Below are 18,048 nucleotides of genomic sequence, written 5' to 3' on the forward strand. Positions count from 1 at the left end.
AATAAATATGAGGTAGCGCGTCATCACGACGGGTATGGTGCGATGGCGCATCGTGCAAGCTCAGGGTTGGTTTTAATTAAAGTTGATAGCTAATCCGTGGACAACGTGACCTACTTTGATTCCCGTAGCATCGCCTATTATGTAGATTATAAAACATTGTACGTAAGGTATGAAAAGTGTGAAAAGTATCGCATGGACATGACCATTATATGATATCAACTCGTAATTTTTCATATGTTTCTATAAACGATATATTATTATAATTATTATATAAATTGCCTATATTATTATAATTTGCTTCAATATATATCATGTTTCAAATATACTTGTCATTGATCTGTTAATGTTAATCCCGTCTCCAAAAAATCCACGTAAATTAAAATAAGTTTTATTATTAAGAAATGTTAGTTCTTGGGGTTGGTTTTCGAAATGAGTCTTTGTTAATTATTATACATAATGTAAAATATATCTACTTATTAATCGTATGTATATTGCAGAAAGATGCATCACGACCTATATCGTTACATAAATATAATTAGAAGAAAGCCGGAATCGATCAAGTTAACGAAACAGTGTTAATAAAAACATATTTCCTGTTTTTAATTATTTAAATAAGACAGATAAGTTTTCTTTGATATTTTGTATAATTCAATTTTATATTTTTATTTGAAGGTGGGAGAACCGACTTTGTGGTTCGACTCCGGCGGCACCACCGCCACACCTTTTTCTGCCTTATAACAGCAGCGTTAAGCGCTGCTGTGTTCTGGTTTGAAAGGTGTGGTAAGGGAGAAATACTTTGCCGAGGCGTACCAGCTTAGTCCTCAGGGGTGGCGGCGCATCTGTGGTCGATCTCCGGTACGAATATCGAATCCTATCTGAGGTCGATTACAGATGTCCAAGGGCGGCAGTAGCCACTTACTATCAGGTGGACTGCATGGTCGTCTGCTACTGCATATTATAAAAAACACATATTATTAAAAGGTAATATCTACAGCCAATATTGATTTTCAGAAAAGTTAGGTATGTACCTATAAGTTTACTGAAAAGGACTATGAGTAACAAGTTACGATATGTACTCGTAGCTCTATGATTAAGACAGTTTATCTATATTTTTTGATCTTATTTACTTATTTATACACAAAACACATCTAAAGTCATGTAAAATAAGGTAGGGTAAGTTAATGATTTATTAAATCATTCATTTTTTATTCAAATGCTTAAAATAAAACTGGGTCTATAAATTTTATTGCTACGACTTGCCTACCTGGTGATAGCCGTTTTTGGTTCAATAGTTTGTTTTTCGGATTCGAATTCCACGGGATTTAAAAAGGTTTAGTTAGAGCATTATTTAAGTATATTCTTATAAAAGTTTTTGCAAGTCCGTGTTATTAGCAAATTCAAGCACACAATGTATTTCCACGGGGGTGTTGCAAGGTGCGCGAGGCCGGCCGACTGTTTCGGTCACGATCCCGCGCCGTCGTGCCGCTGTGAACCGAGACTACTCAACACCTAGACAATAGCTACTTCAAACACTAATCACTAGAGACGCCGCTCGAGACGGCTGCTGAATTGATTTAATCTGAATTTTAAAATTTTGCTAATTATTCAATTTAATCATACATTGGTATGAACATCAGCGTAATATTGAAAACGACGTTATCTAAAGTAACCATTGTAAGAATTCGGCCAACAAAATATAGATAATCGCGAAGGATTAAACCATGGAAATCAAGTATGCTGGTACATAAAGCCTTATTTCTAGTCCATATATTTATATAGGCAATATAAATTTACAGAAATTTGGGGTATTTTGATCTGAGATTTTGGTCTAATTTTACCTTTTAGCGGAGCTTGTTCATTTATTATAAATGTTTATAGCTTTTAGATGTTATTATGATACTTGCTAAGATTTCAAAGCTTCCCCGCTGGCTTTAAGACCGTAATATAGCAATTTCGTGACTTTATTGAGAAAAAGGGCACGAAAATCATGGTGAACTAATGACTCGCTCGGCACGATACATTTTGTTATACCTATTATTTTATGTGTATATTATTATATCTATTGGGATCCTACAAATTGTCAGTTAGTCGAGGATAATTTACACAACTTTTGTAATGTTGGTACTAGTTTCTGTGAATGTCTAAATCATATACTTTAAAGCCATTTTTATATTACAAATCCAAAAATCCACGTAACGAAATCGTAAACACAGTTACACTAGTCTGAATTTCGTGAATTTTGGAAGGTATATTAATGATGTAACGTTTCGTTAAAAATTCAAATGTTCAAAAGAGTTTATAATTAATTTGGTGGTAACTTTTAATAAAACATTATTAGATAACTAACTTTGTATTAAGCGCTTATACTTATGTATATGAAACGTCCGGATTCTTGTGTACATAAATTCAAGTAGTAAAAGTTTCACTCAAATATGAACAAATAAACATTTTAAAAGACGAAGCGCAGGTGGACAGAACGCAAATGGAATCTAAAATGGACCACAATGGATTTTTCATGTTGTCACCATTGCATATAAATGACACTAATCGCTCAACATGCAAACTGACCCCATTATTATGTAATGAATGAGTTTCTGCAGTTGGAAACAAAGCTTTTCGAATTTATAGAAGAACACTAGATGTTTTTTAATCAAATTAAGTCAATTTGATACAAGAGCTTTTTATATTTTCGTATTTTTTTATTGGCTAAGTGCATAAATTGAGTTTTTTAGAAACTCTATATTCTTTGGAGATAAAAATTTTGTTGCATACAAACGATATATTTTCCGGATAAAAATATTCTTATGAATAGTTATAGGAATAAGTATCACAATTACTTTAAATCCCACATTATTTCTAAAAATACGTGGAGAAGGTATTGGAATATAGAATATACTATCTATTTAATTATTTAAATTTAAATAATAAACATCTTAAAATATAATAATAAAATGTTAACAATCAGAATAAAAAAATGTAAAAAACTTAAAAAAACAATAATAAAGTGTACCTAGGTACTCTACGTACAACTAACAATAGGTATCTATCGTGTTAAATAGTATGGTATCGTGTTAAATAGTATTATAGACGAATATTAAAAGTAGTAACTTATATTTACCGATTTCGTATAACCGAGCAGTTAAACTTAACCATTCTACTTGAAGATGCTTCCAAATTTCAAAACCAAGTCTAAAATTTCCTAATTATAATTGCGATACTTATTACTGTTTGATGTAACGTGTGTATAATTAGGTACGTACTTATATTCATGGTCAATACGATATCAACACACTCATTAATACATGAGCATTGCATATGAAATAATTAAAAGTTAACCAAACATTACATTTTAAATCCTAAGCTTCTATTAAAGCAAATTAAAATATTCAAATAAGTTATTATGGAAAATGTTATCCTCAGGTGTAATCCTAAAAATAGCATTTTAAGTATTTTACTCCGCCTGATTGCATATCAAAGAAGACCTAAAAATATATATGAGGCTTCCAATAATAATATGATTTTTGAAAAATTATTTGCTAACAGCTAGTAAACGGTTTATGGGTCAATTAATCTTACGTATAATGTTTTTCATACGGCTTCACTCCGTATTCGTGGACATGGCTTTCTATAGTTCTATTTGACTGGTGTAAGATCAGATAGTGCATATGTTATTTCAAAGAGTAAACAAAATTAAACTATGTTAATAGAACATATGTTATATTATGTAACAATTTTACGCTCTGTAACTTTGACGCTGTTACGCATTAATGTCTTATAACAGGATCAAGAGATTATGTTGTAAAGTAATCGTTAGCTGCTAATTATAAAGTATAATTTATATAAATTAAAATTATTTAAATTCTAAATCAGATTATAAACGTTTTTAACACAGATGATGTTTATATTTTTGTATTACGATATTTCTTTTGTATTGATGGTTTATTCAGATTGTTTTATATACATGTGTGATATGTACATACATAATATTCAAGCACTAAAGCATGAATCATTCAAGTTAAGTAATTAACAACGTAAACTTAATTAACTCTTCTGCATAGAAAAGACATCAACGCGTACAATTTTTTCAAACAAAAAATTAAACGTCAATTTTTTGTTTATTAAACATTGTTGAAAATATCAGTATCGTAAGAAATATTATCCTAAGAACTATTCCTTATAGATATAGATGATTTTCATGTTATTCAATATGTATTTATGTACATTCTTGCAATATTATTTACAAACGACGTCATTAAACTTGAAATTTGAATGCCTGAATTACATATTTACTTACTAACGTTTACTTCGTATTTTCTCGAAAATCTAGAACATGTAAAACAGACTTCGCATTACTGCATTACGAAAGAAAATTCAAGATAAATCGCAAATCATTATCTTATCACGTCTCCTAACTTACGTTGCAAAGTGACCCTTGACACCCAGCAATTAACAACAAAAGCACTATACTGTTACGTTGAAAGAATCACGTTTCGCTAGCATCTATGTGTAGCCTTGAACCATTGCGCAATGACCGCCATTTGTCCCGACGTAAACATCAAGTGTCGGTGGATAGCCGAAGGCGCCCGCGTCTTACATTTCGTAATTACTATCACAATGGGTAAGTCATCGCTTATTACTAACATTCTGCAATAATTAGGATTATTACGATACGGTGAGATAATTGATACGTCGGAATATTCTCTCTTCATTCATGCACGGATTACTACTTAGGTATATGTGTAGCTACTTACCAGGATATTTTAAGATAGGTAATGTATATATCACGATTTTACTAAGAATAAGAAAGTAAAGGCTCGCGTTTCAAAAATAGTTTAAATATTTTTCTATTTATTTACGAATTTATTTAAAATAGTACTTCGTTTTAAAATCACAGCTCGGTGAATTATATAGCAGTAATCCTCTAGTGACATTATATTTGTACGTTTAAATTTTCAAAATATAGACCGAACATTTAGAACATTCAAAGATTGTTTTTATTGGTTTATAAAAAATAATCATACTCATCGTTACCCATAGATAACATATGTTTGAGACAATTTCTCCCGGAAAACCTCTACGTATCGTTACTGTACACCGCGTAAGCTTCTCATATAAACGAGTCCGATATAACATGTGTCCGGTATAACCAAGACCACTCGTGTGTATCGAAAACGACTATTATATCAGTCAGTACGTCAAATTTAATTTTACAATTCTACCTTAACAACTTTGAATAAAATACCTACATATCAAATAATACCTATTGCAAAGCACTTGATAACATCATGCAATATTCTATTATTACATGCGTAATAATAGATAAGACGTCTTTTGTGTGTCCACTGCAATTGTTACGACTCCTATTGTATTATTTTTTCAATTGGCGAACTTCTTTTATCTTGGATTTTATTATATGAAAAAAATTTACCAAAGATTTGCATAGGAAATGATATATTTCAACATTACACGTAATATCACTATTAAAATACATGTTCTAAAATTAACGTGGCTTATATTTATTGCTTCAATGTATTTCAATTGCTTTTGCTTTGCTATTGTTTAAAAAATCATAATTAACATAAATATAATTTACAAATTTCGTAGCGCTTGTTTGAGCTTCCCGCCCGCCCAATCGATAACACATGACGCCGCAGCGTAAATATTAAGTATAGCGGTATCACCGGACACCTACTTCTACTTAACACTGACAGTGTCATTTGCTGTTAGTTTATGTTTTGGTTTTAAGGATATGATACTACAGGGACAGTTGTGTATACTGGAGTTCTCAAGAGTAGGAATGCGCTGTGATTGATCTCATATACAATTCGAAACAATGTAGAGCCTATTGCAAATGTCCAGGAGCGGCAGTGACGATTTACCGATAGCTGAGCAGCATCCTAATTTGCTACTTCAAATACCTAAAATACCTCAGAGCCCTAACAATAAGATAGTACAGTTGAACTAATTCTCTAAGTTCCGTTGCCCAACTCGTCCTTCGCACGTCACAGTGAAGTGACGGCGCGTAATCATGTGACGCCGCACTCTCGTATTGTCTCGCTCACCGTCGTGGGAACGTCTTTTTGTTGTCTAAATTTTAGTTGGGATTCCTAAAATCAATTGTGTGTTCACATATAACAATCGTGAGGTACGTAAAGTATGATGGTACATAAGTCATGGTGGGAAATAGTAAACATGTCGTGATCAAAAATAAAGGAATAACATTCGTTTGCTATGTTTAAATTTTATACGAATTTTATGGCAAAAGTTAGGAATTAAAATATATAATAAAATTTAATAATAATCCGGATCTGATTGAAAGAAATGAAACACCAAAACGTAAATAGTAGTTTTCAGGTGTTTTATTGCAATACGAACGGTGAGACTTTAATATTGTTGCATTATAATTGTATCTCGACTGAAGTCGCGAAACAAAGCTAGTTAGAACAACATGAATGGCATTTGGATACGTGACTTTATTTTTAGGACGATAAAATAATGCAATACTCTTTATAAGTTCATTAGTGCTGTCATTCAATAGATGTTCCAAGATGTTTGATTCGCGAGGCTGTTGCAAGAACCGCCTGTGGGTTATTACAATAGTACCTATTCACGTGCAACATAATTGTCATTTGAATATACTGAGAAACTAATAGCAAGTATGTATACACGTGCAATTATATTTACAAAATGTTACGATGATATTTCATGATGCACATATTATCTATATGAACTTAGGTAGTCGTAGTAAGTATACATTACTTATCAAAACATTAGTTCGATGCACTTTATGTAATAAATAAATAACAGTTAGTTCAACGAGTAAAGCAAAGTATAAATGTAATAATTTCTTAGATATGAGATGTCAAAATTTGTATGAATTTACAATTGTCCCCGTTTAGAACACGGTATTTTTATTTTCTTTACGAATGAGGCCACAGTAAAACCATTATATTCTTTTACTATTAAAGAAAATGATAAATAACTATAATAATGGTAGGTACACCTATTTCTACCTAATAACAGCAGTGTTAGGCGCTGCTGTGTTCCGGTTTGAAGGGTGTGGTAAGGGAGATAGACTTTTCCGAGGCGTTCCAGCTTAGTCCTCAGGGGTAGCGGCGCATCTGTGGCCGACCTCAGGTAGGAATATCTAATCCTATCTGGGGTTGATTACAGATGTCCATGGGCGGCAGTAGCCACTTACCATCAGGTGGACTGCATGCTCGTCTGCTACTCTCATATTATAAAAAAAAAAAAAAAAAGGTATTCCATAGATTTCCTACAAAAAATGATCTCAGTAGATGAATAATTTTGTAAAAAGATGCTACTGCCCATTTCCTGAATTAAATCTCTTAGTTGTGGCTTAATGATGCAATGCATAATTTAAGTACATAATATGACTGTAATATGCTCATGTATAAATAAATATCTAATGTACCCATGTTACGTGTGGGCGTACAGTATAAAAACATATAAAATCGAATAGTCGGTATCATTATGACAAATTAAAGCAATTATTTTCACATCGTCCTATCTTCCTCGTTAGCTGTCAAAGATCAACAAAGTATTGCGATCGCGGATGTGAAATAATTAGCCTTTAAAACAAGTTAAGAAAATGCCAGCGTAGGTAGTGCTCCATATGAGGAAACTAGTTTCTTACTTTTAGACTCAAATCGATTTGATGTTGCATTATGTTTATAATATCAAAGTGTTGAACATGGTGTAGTGGCCATAATAGGGTAATCAACATTTAGTTCCAGGTTCAAAGCTCGGTAAGACAAGTTTCAAGATCTACTAGATTTTATCCGTCCATTCTACAAATACAAAAAATAATTAGATGCTATGATAATAAAAAGTTTGTCATTTATTTGAATAATTAAAATTATTTCTTGTTCAGTTATAAAAGCTCTCCTGTATTTGATTTTTATTTATCTACTATTTACAATTTTTAGCTTACTTATTTATTTAAAATATTAAATCTATTCCTTTACATTTCAATCGAGAATTAAAAATATTTTTTTAACTATGTAGCTACAACATTTTAAGCGCAAATATGAAGTTTCATTTCTTTCCGACAATATAAAATAAGTATTTATTATTTATTAAAATAAGTATTTTGGGCACTTTGTTTATAGAATATATAAAACCGGTAAACGATAATATATATAAGATATACGAGTTTCGATAAATTTATATTACCAGGCACATTAACGTTATGAAATTTACAAATACTTTTAAAGACCGGTATTAACTGTCAACGTGAGCTTTTTGAATCGACATTAAAAACGTCATTTCACGATTAATAGCAATGTTAAAGTACTTTACAATTGAACAATAATTATCTTTTAGTTACCGTACATTTGCATATGGATATTATTTTATAAAAATGAACATTGAAATATTGTTTTTACATTAGAATAAGTTGATAGAAATAGCATACCAGCATAGATATTATCATTGTATAGACCAGTTTAAATTGGACATCAGAGGTCAAGAATGCGTTGCGAAATTTCTTTTTATAAAAAATGACATGTGTCCATAGATCGAAGGTCACAATCATATATTAATTCAGCCTATTTGACTACTTTCTTATGCAGCGATCGGATACAAGTTTTTAATTGTGTAACATTGGAAATATTTAACAAATATGTTTTGTTATAACACCGTTTCCTATCTTATATGAATCTACAATAGAAACTAATTAGTAAGTACTATTTTTGCATTATTATAAAGTGCTCATAGAAAGTTAAATAAGATTGAAGTTACCGGCCAAATTAAAATAGGAGTATCTCGTATTCTTTTCACGTCCATAAGAATTAGAAAAAAATGTTTGTTTAAATGTTTTGTTTGACTATTTGAATATTCGAACTTGTTCGTTCTTAAGCCCGAACTTCTGATACGCGACGAAGTCAGGAGCAAAAAGTAGTCACAAATGGATCTTCAAAGCTTCCCGGAAACTTCCAAACTTGTAACGCTAATAATAATTAAAAACAATTAAGTCAACGTTATTTTAGGTTCTTTTATTTTATTTTTTGTTATGATATTTTATGAACTATTCGTAAGCACAATATTTTTTGCAGCTTATATAAATTTGTTACGTGTAAATGATAACCGACTCAGAATGTAACTTAAACATGTGTTGCTATATATACATAAGCCATAATTATGTGTTGAATAATTTTTAAACTTCCGTTAATGACTATGTTATTAATGAAGCATCAAGGGAATAGGGAAGGGCTCAGTCATAATCTCAGCGTTAACGGCGCGTGTCGCAACTGCGGCTTGACACACATACGGGCCCGTTGTAATCTCTGCCACGAGACTATACAAACTGTAAGGACATGCGGCCATACGAACATGACAACAGTAACAATCTTTCTCAGGTTATCTATGCCGGTGACTTACAGCGCTTGACGCAACATCGCTTGCGGAATGAGCAAATGGGGATGAAAATAGTATTTTTATTAAATTTAATTTTATGTTTTAAAAAATAATAATTTTATTTTCGGTCTTGGTCAGTTAATTTTAAATTATATGCATCCTCTTTCACATAATGTTATCTTTACTTATGTCACCAAAATCGTAACAAACTTTTTTCTGACAAAAGCTCTTCGGCTGATACGTTATTAATACTCTAATTAAAATATAAATGTTTATTTGTGAAAACTGCTACTTATCAATAGTTATCCCGGAGCATCCCTTAGCTCTTATAATTCAAGTTCACTTACCTTATCTGAAGATGTTTTAAATAAATATGACGGCGGGAAAATTCACAGAGGCACTGTCGTAATAGCGCGCGGCAGATTTGGACGGAGGCTTTTATAGCAGACGGAGCGGGGATGCGCGCGCGCATGGGGGGACCGGCGACGACGCGCGGCGACCGACCAGCCACGCGTGACCCCTAGTACTAAATTGTAAGACCTTAATAAATAAATAAGCAAAATCATTTTCGAAATTACACAGAAAATCCTTATCAATGCAAGTGCTTATTACAAACATCATAAGTAGTTACACAGCTTTAAGCTGCAGCGATACGCCAGTAACAAATGTTGGAAGTATGATTCGGTATACACATTTCAATCATGTATTATTGAGGATTACTGAGATTTGTTCTCGTATTTGTAGAACTACATAATAAATATATATACCTAACAGCAGCTTTAAGCTTAATTAAGCTTTGCTGTATCCTAATTTATTTAAATGATTGCTACCAAAGACCAAATGGTCTAATGCGGCACAGACACTTAAGTAAATTGTATCAACACATTTAAGGCCGATTTTAGGAAAAGCCGTAATCTGTTTGGGATGATCATACGCGGTAATAAGCACTTACAATCATATAAGTTGATATTTAGTGCAAAAAGAGTATTCAATAAATGAAAGATGCAGCTCGAATAGGATTAAGGAAGTATCTGAGGGTCACGTAAGAGTTCCCAATGTAAGATCTCAGACAAACCGTATTTATAAAGTAAAAACTGTTTTTAACATATTTTAAATGTAGGTATATTATGATTTAAGTCACATAGCAACAGGGGCTGATCTGCTGCGTTTGACTTCATCCCCCACGGGTCACTGTCACGATGATGGACAGGACTTTTGAAGACAATTTGTCTGCTTGGAACTTCTATCTGAATTTATTTCCAATACGAAAAGGCGAGATATTTGTGAACGTTTTTATTCTTTAAACCTCGTATGCTAAACTGTTCTGTAGGCTTTATTTCATCTCTTACATAACTCATTCAATGTCAATCCAATTGTTCAATTATTATTTATGAAATGGTATCACAATTAATTTAATTACATGATATTGTCATATTAGACATCGATACGCATTCTTTGAATTTTTATGTATTCTGTAATAAAAATGGTGTTATTCATGACTTATTCAGTGTAGATTCCTTTCTAACTTAAAGTATGAATATTCATTATGTGTAAACCAAGAATGAAATCATAGCAATATAATTGCTTCTTCGTAATATTACATTAAGTCAATGTTATGATGTATTCTCATAATGTCATGCCTCTAACCACACCATTAAGGCAGGAGTGCTAAACATTTATATGTTTAACTGTTTATTTTTAAAACACACTGTTCTTTTTAATTATTTGACGAACAATATTGCCACACACAAGGTTTTACAACATTACATTAATAATAATAATTTAAAAACTAAAAACCTCGCTAAAATCGCACAAGGAAAATAGTTAATCCTGATTCCTGACGATCCTGGTGAGGAGAATTGCATAAAATTATTAAAATCTTGTATTGTCATCGGTTCTTTAATTTTAAATCGAGTTCAAAGGTTCCGTTACATACATACAGGTCAACCTAATAAAAGTGTGGTAATAAGTAAATGATTAACTAATATCTGTTATTAATAAAATCATTCGATGAGTATCTAATATTTTAGATTAACAAGGCTCAAACACTTTACAATGTTTAAATTGTAAAATTTTGATTTTTGTCGAAACTTTGGACAGATTGATTATTAATAACCTATGTAAATTGTACAGAAACAGTCGATTAAGTAATATTAAGCTGCGTGTGTGATTCATAAGATACATATTGAGATGTCCATCAACATGTAAAAACATTCAGTTCATTAATATCTGGTCACATGCGTACATCTTGATAGCCTTAACCTTCAAAGTTATCACATACCGCGTTGATGGCTCTGCCCTAACAGGTCATATAATTTATATTTATAATAAGTACTAGTTGATTGACCGAGAATTATATAATTTCTAGCTATGTACTGTTTTTCGCTTGAATTATGTTTTAAGATTTGCGGCTCTATTACACTGGAAAACTCACAAACGATCACCTACTATCGATTTAGATTTATTGGTTTTCAGGCATTTCTGATTAAGACTAATCACCATGAGGATCGGCTCGCGTGAACACTTTTTTTAATTTTGAGACAGGAATCTAAGATATTTTGAGGATACAAGTAGTTGAACTTGGTTCAGTAATTAGGAAATACCACCAATTGATGCTACGAAAATAATAATAAAAAAATCGTTAATAAACGAGTTTAATTCTATAATGATGAATGACTCTACTAGGATATAGTTTTAGATAAAATTAAAAGTTGGTACATAACATTATATTTTATGTTTGAACTAAACGCAGTGAATTGCACATTCAGAACTAATTATGCCGTGTGATTTACAAAAAGCTCAAGATATATTACATTAATTTGGATGTTCCGTGTTTTTACGACGTGCATTTCAGTAAAAACCTTTGAGTTAAAAAATAATATTGCACCGATACTCGTCATTGCAATAAAAATACTCATAATAATATTATAATAACACGGCATGATTCGATACATTTATGTGGAACTAATAAGGACGTTTAGAGTCATCTCGGTTCGAGGAAGAGATTGTAAGTTCAGGGAGAACCGCCCTGGTGTGCAGTTATCTATATCTGTATGGATATATAATAAAAATAAAATTAATGTGCATCTGTACATTGAACTCTACATTTAAAATTACGTTTTTAGTCACTTCCTAGCTATGGACCAATATGGAGGGGGATTTTAAAAAACCACTACCTTCTTGCGGCGCGGCTGTTATATAGCACATCCACTTCGGTTCCATTCTTGGCTCCATGAATTGGGTCTGGGTTCTATTCTGGATGTTTATGTTTATCTTTGTGTTTTTATTGCATCCTCCTTTATCCATCCTAGCTATAAACCTAAGTCTAAAAAGAGTTTATTACTTGTCTTATACTTGGTATAAAAAAGAAATATATATTACATTATTATTAAAAATGTAATAGTTAGTTAAAATTTAATTCAGTCAAACCCAATACGAATAATAAATATGCATTTAACATTTCAAGTTCATGTTGTCGCAATTGTTTTAAACTTCAAAGGCGGGCGGAAAGCTATCATGTAATATTTCCCTTCAATTCACTGTAATAAGCTCTGATCGCTGATAAAATAACCGAAGCTTTTGATCGGGCCATTTAAATATGAATATTTTAACTTAAATACATTTTAAGATATCTCGATGATTCTGATTTGCGTGTAGTGCCTATAAAATGTTTTAAAGGAGATAACAAATGAATGGTTATATTCAGATTCTATGTTTCTTATCTTTTGAATGACTTAGAAGTTTTCATATACTTTGAGTAGAAACTAGAAAGTACCTTCTTACTTATCTATCATATTTACAAATAGTAGATATATGACATATTAAATGTATGTTATACTGAATCTACATAATATATAATACCGTTATGACAAAAATATAATATTGAAATGGAACTTTTTTTTAGAGAAAAATAGAGCTTTTTCAGTTTCGCTAAAACGGCATTTTTTATATACATGGCATATTTTTTAAATTAAACGATTGATTATTGATAGTTATACCATATAAATTGTATAATTAATGCGATTCGCTTGAACATTTTATAATTAGATATCTACTAGCAAAAGTATAGCATCATGGCTTCCTATCCTTGATAGAGTAGTACTTATTTAACGCGCGTGCATCTCAGCCATCTATTAGCTAAATGTGAACAGATACAATGGTACCATAGATCCAAATATTTAATAGAAATAACATTTTGTATACATTTTGTGTACTAAAAGGTACACATATTACATTTTAATACTAAGTACTGTTAATTCTAATGTGCTTATGGGCATCTATAAACAACACCAATCAAGCTTGTTATCGTTTTGTATGCAACTCTTGATGACTAAAATTAAAAAATATACGCATACAAAAGGCGGCCTTATAGCTGTAAAAAGTGTTATTTCTGGCAATCTTTGTAATAACTAACTAACAAGAAATTAAATAGTAGTAGGTTGGCTAATCTACGACAGAAGAACAAATTATATTTAGGTACAAGAAGGAATATATTGATAACTGCTACATTCTGACACTGACACCAAATAAAACTGTCGTCCATTGTTGTTATAGCTACTACTTTAAACACAAGAAAATGCGTGGCATTTCTAAGTTATATCTGATCTGTGTTTTGCATCACAATGCTATGTTTATTGTACTATTGCAGGAAATGAACGCGGATCTAGCTAACGGATCTCCGGTTATTCTCAGCGCATTTTGAAGTGTTTAAAATAAAAACTTTATGCCTTTAAACTTTATGCTTAAACGAATTCCTAGAATTTTTGTCTACGTGTTTTTGGTATTAAAGCCAATATAAATAAAATAATAATTCAGGTATTTATTTGGCTTAATCTTCAACCCAAACAAATACGTGTATTTCTCTCTAGATTTCCTTAACCGACATTTACCAACTTTAATATTAAAAAATGTAAAAAGAAATAATACAAATTATAAATATCCTCAACCCCTTAAGGTTTGTATTCCTAAAACAAATTTATACCTATTAAATAATAGGCCGTTTGTAACGGTGGTAGCCTATGATATAGGTATTTACAAGATAATTAAAGTATTGTATGTAAATCATGTGCTACGCGGTGCCAACGCCTGCCCAAAACTGACGCAGAAGGTCTCATGCAGGCTTTATGCAACACCGTGATGTCACAAGGAAAACGAAAAAGAAAATTCCTCTTTATCCCGCCTACTTAATATTAAAAATGTACCTTACTTAGTACCCCATTATAATTCACTTGCAGTTCGCTCTTTAATGAGATAAAATAAATTAAAAACCTATTTTCTAATCTAATCCTTTTCTTATCCTCCGATAAATGCAGACATAGGATTTTTATCATATCTGAGGTTGATTCAAGATCTATGGGCGGCAGTAGCCACTTACTATCAGGTGGACTGCATGCTCGTCTACTAATCCTATATTATAAAAAAATGGGTAGGTACATCAGGAACAAATATCGTTTGTTTCCTTCCGCCATGATTGGGATGCCATTTAAAATTATCGTATTCCATTATGCAATGCTTGTATAGACGTAGATTTCTTTAGATAATAATTACTATAAATCGCTTTCATAAGACCAGACACAATACCAGTGTATTACATTTTATCTTCTAACATTGTACCTTCGATCACAAATAAGAACTAGATACACAATCCCATACAAAAATGAACTTCAAAAGTGGCGTCAAACGTGTTTATAAAATTCTAAGCGACAGAATCTAAAATTAATGCAAAATCAACCTTATCACTATTATTTAAAGGTGTTAAAAACTGCTTACCAAAAGCAATAATTTTTTACGACATAAGCTAGCTGTCATAAGCTATCACTTTGACAGGTTAAAGAGCACCCAAATGTTTATTTGGGTGCTCTTTTCGTCGCCCCGTTTTTTTGTCGCTGATTGTGTATCTAGTTCTTATTAGTGATCGAAGCATTGTACTGATATTTCTCGCTTTTGACATTTCGCAGATTTACGAGCTAAGTTAGCCCTCCTCTTTGTGACTAAAATGCACCCATGTTAGGAGTGACAACATAGTCATACAATATACAATATTGTTGTACTGTACCTATATTGACTGCAATTATTTAATAAATCAGATGTATTCAAATTAATATTGATTATCAATTTGAGAACAAAACATATATCTAATTATCTATTTTTGGCTCGCAAATTGGATCGCCAAATTTACCATCATAAAGTATCGCCAGGTTCAAGGCTAGGCACATGTGACTTAGTTTAGATAAGATTTTTATCCCATCTGGATCAGATTGCAAATATTCACAACTAGTTATAGGTATTTGACATTAAATCGACATATTCGTTAATTGTTTATATTAGGCACACAAAAACGTAAGATCTTGGCGTACAAAAACGTATGACTTAGAATTTTATTTTTAGCTATTTCAATGTGTTACACACATTTTTACAATCCTGGCAGAATCACTTACGCCATTTGTAAACATGCATATTATGAACTATACTAAAACAATTGCCAAATGCCAGCCATTGTATGGACGTATGAGCTGCATGGGAAAGCTATTGTTCAATTGAGAAAATACACGGCTGCTTCGAAACAATAAGTCGTGTTAATGCGACCGCGGCATACTAACACGACGACCATACGATTTTTTGATTTTTGCAACCAATGCGTGCCATATTGTGATAAACGTTTGTGCCATCATGGCTCATGTCACATTATGCAGACATTGAGTGTGCGCAGTGTTTAACCGATTAAAGCCCCGGTTATATCGCCATTATGGACAAAATCATATTTTAATACGCAATATTTCGATAGTCCCGGCTCGTATTTGCATGGCTATCATTAGTCTAGATATAAAATATAATGCATCAATACAAATTGTACCTATAGGACAGGGGGAGGCAACCCGTCAATTAGGTACAGCGATAGATTTTGGGAAGTTCATTATTTTTATAAGAACGAAAGCGCGCACCTTAATCCAGGGGTTCCCAATCTTTTGTAACCCGCGGCGCAGTTACAAGTTAAATATTTTTTCACGGCGCCCTGTCCTAGCTAACTACTTGAAGAAGACAGTCGAAAGAAATAGGTAACTACAATAATAGTAGTTACCTTAGGTTGATCGAAACGAAATTTAAAACACCACAATATGAAATTGTACAATACGTTATTATAAAATAATTTAAACGGAAAACAACAAGAAAGACTTGAGGATAACAAAAATAAAATACGATATTTATTCAGTCAAATCAATGTGAAGGGTGAGCTAAGTGATCTCCGCACAGTTTTTCAAAGCGGGGAATATCACTTGACACTGCTATTCTCATTTCTTGCTCCACATTGATGCTTAGCGATATTTGTTCTTTATCACTGCTACACCTGAAAACCCAGCTTCACATAGATATGATGTTGCAAACGGAATGAAAATTTTTAATGCTTTGGATGTTAAATTTGGATATTCATTTTGAATCGATAACCAAAACGCCAATATTTGTGGTGTCCAATGATTAGAGGATCGACTCACGGCGCCCCTCTTTACTTTCTACGGCGCACCAGGGCGCCGCGGCGCACACTTTGGGAACCCCTGCCTTAATCAATAAAAATATATAATATTAAATTGCGACATCGTTTACAAACGTTAATTTGCCTAGAATGAGCCGTATGATTATATCGTAATATTTTAATCCTTGTGCTGCGATTGACTGCGAGCTTTGCATACCAAACGCATAATGAAAAAAATACCCTCATTTATGTGCAGGCTCAATACAAGCTTCAATTACGAAATATTATTATTGTTGTATGTTATGTCTGTGTATTAGTCACGAACTAATTACCTACATTGATTTTCCTCTTATTATTTTGTAAAAAGTGTATCCCCCTAAAGTGAACCTTAAGAATGTGATTATGGTAAGTCATTATAATATTAATAGGGTGTTTTACTTAATTTAAATTTATTATCAATATAAAACAATTCGATACAGTGTTATATCCATAAACATTTTATATGTCACTATCAAAAGATGCGCGTTTATGATGGATCGTGAGCTATTCCAATCAAATAATTATAGTTAAACTGATTGCCGCGATTAATATAGAACCAGATTTAGAGACGTAATTAACTTTTGATATGACTCCAAGGGTGATGACCTCACCTTGACCACTTAGCTTACGTACCCTGCTTTAGTTGATTTATGATTGCAACGATTGCTTTTATAATATTTATCAGCTATAAGCATAGAATAGCTATGGCGATAAGATGCTAGAAATTATAGAAATGAGCGTTTGAGCGCACGATCTTAACGATTCTAAAGGATCTAATTGTCAACCCACGGAGCAATTGTTTTGGGACGCGAGTTGCCGCGGTAATGATCGGGACGACCTTAGCCTGCTTATGTTCGCACCTGGGTGGATCTCGGACTATTATCATCATTTGAACTCCCACCGAGAAAAGGCATCAGTTGACGGTCAACTTTAGCTTGTGGTTTGTCGAAGGTCATCACTACAATAATCTTAACTATGCAACATTATAAACTATAAATATACATAAAAACGTGATCTACTTGATACGTGTTACATATCCTTGGAACTTTCATTTAGATCATATGACTTCGATCCTGTTATCGTTATCTCATAAATACAACTATGCTGAGATATATTTGGCAAGTAATTCGCATTCTTACATTCCAAATCTTATTGCGAAAAAC

General features: G+C 32.2%; 2 protein-coding genes across 2 annotated transcripts in view; both read right to left on the reverse strand.

Moving 5' to 3' along the window:
• Positions 1-9,866, reverse strand: part of slf (C-type lectin domain-containing protein slf) — a 28,068-nt gene extending 18,202 nt beyond the window's left edge. The window contains exon 1 of the mRNA XM_073080550.1: positions 9,726-9,866. The gene's annotated coding sequence lies outside the window, so the exon portion shown is untranslated. The remainder of the gene's footprint in view (positions 1-9,725) is intronic.
• The window catches only part of LOC140747680 (protein phosphatase 1L), a 238,542-nt gene that overhangs the window by 192,654 nt on the left and 27,840 nt on the right, over positions 1-18,048 (reverse strand). The gene's annotated exons all lie outside the window — the stretch shown is intronic.

This window comes from Epargyreus clarus, unplaced genomic scaffold, assembly GCF_041222505.1.
Source record: "Epargyreus clarus isolate Ecla_fem2 unplaced genomic scaffold, WU_Ecla_fem_2.2 ptg000015l, whole genome shotgun sequence".
In the NCBI taxonomy this organism is placed as follows: domain Eukaryota; kingdom Metazoa; phylum Arthropoda; class Insecta; order Lepidoptera; family Hesperiidae; genus Epargyreus; species Epargyreus clarus.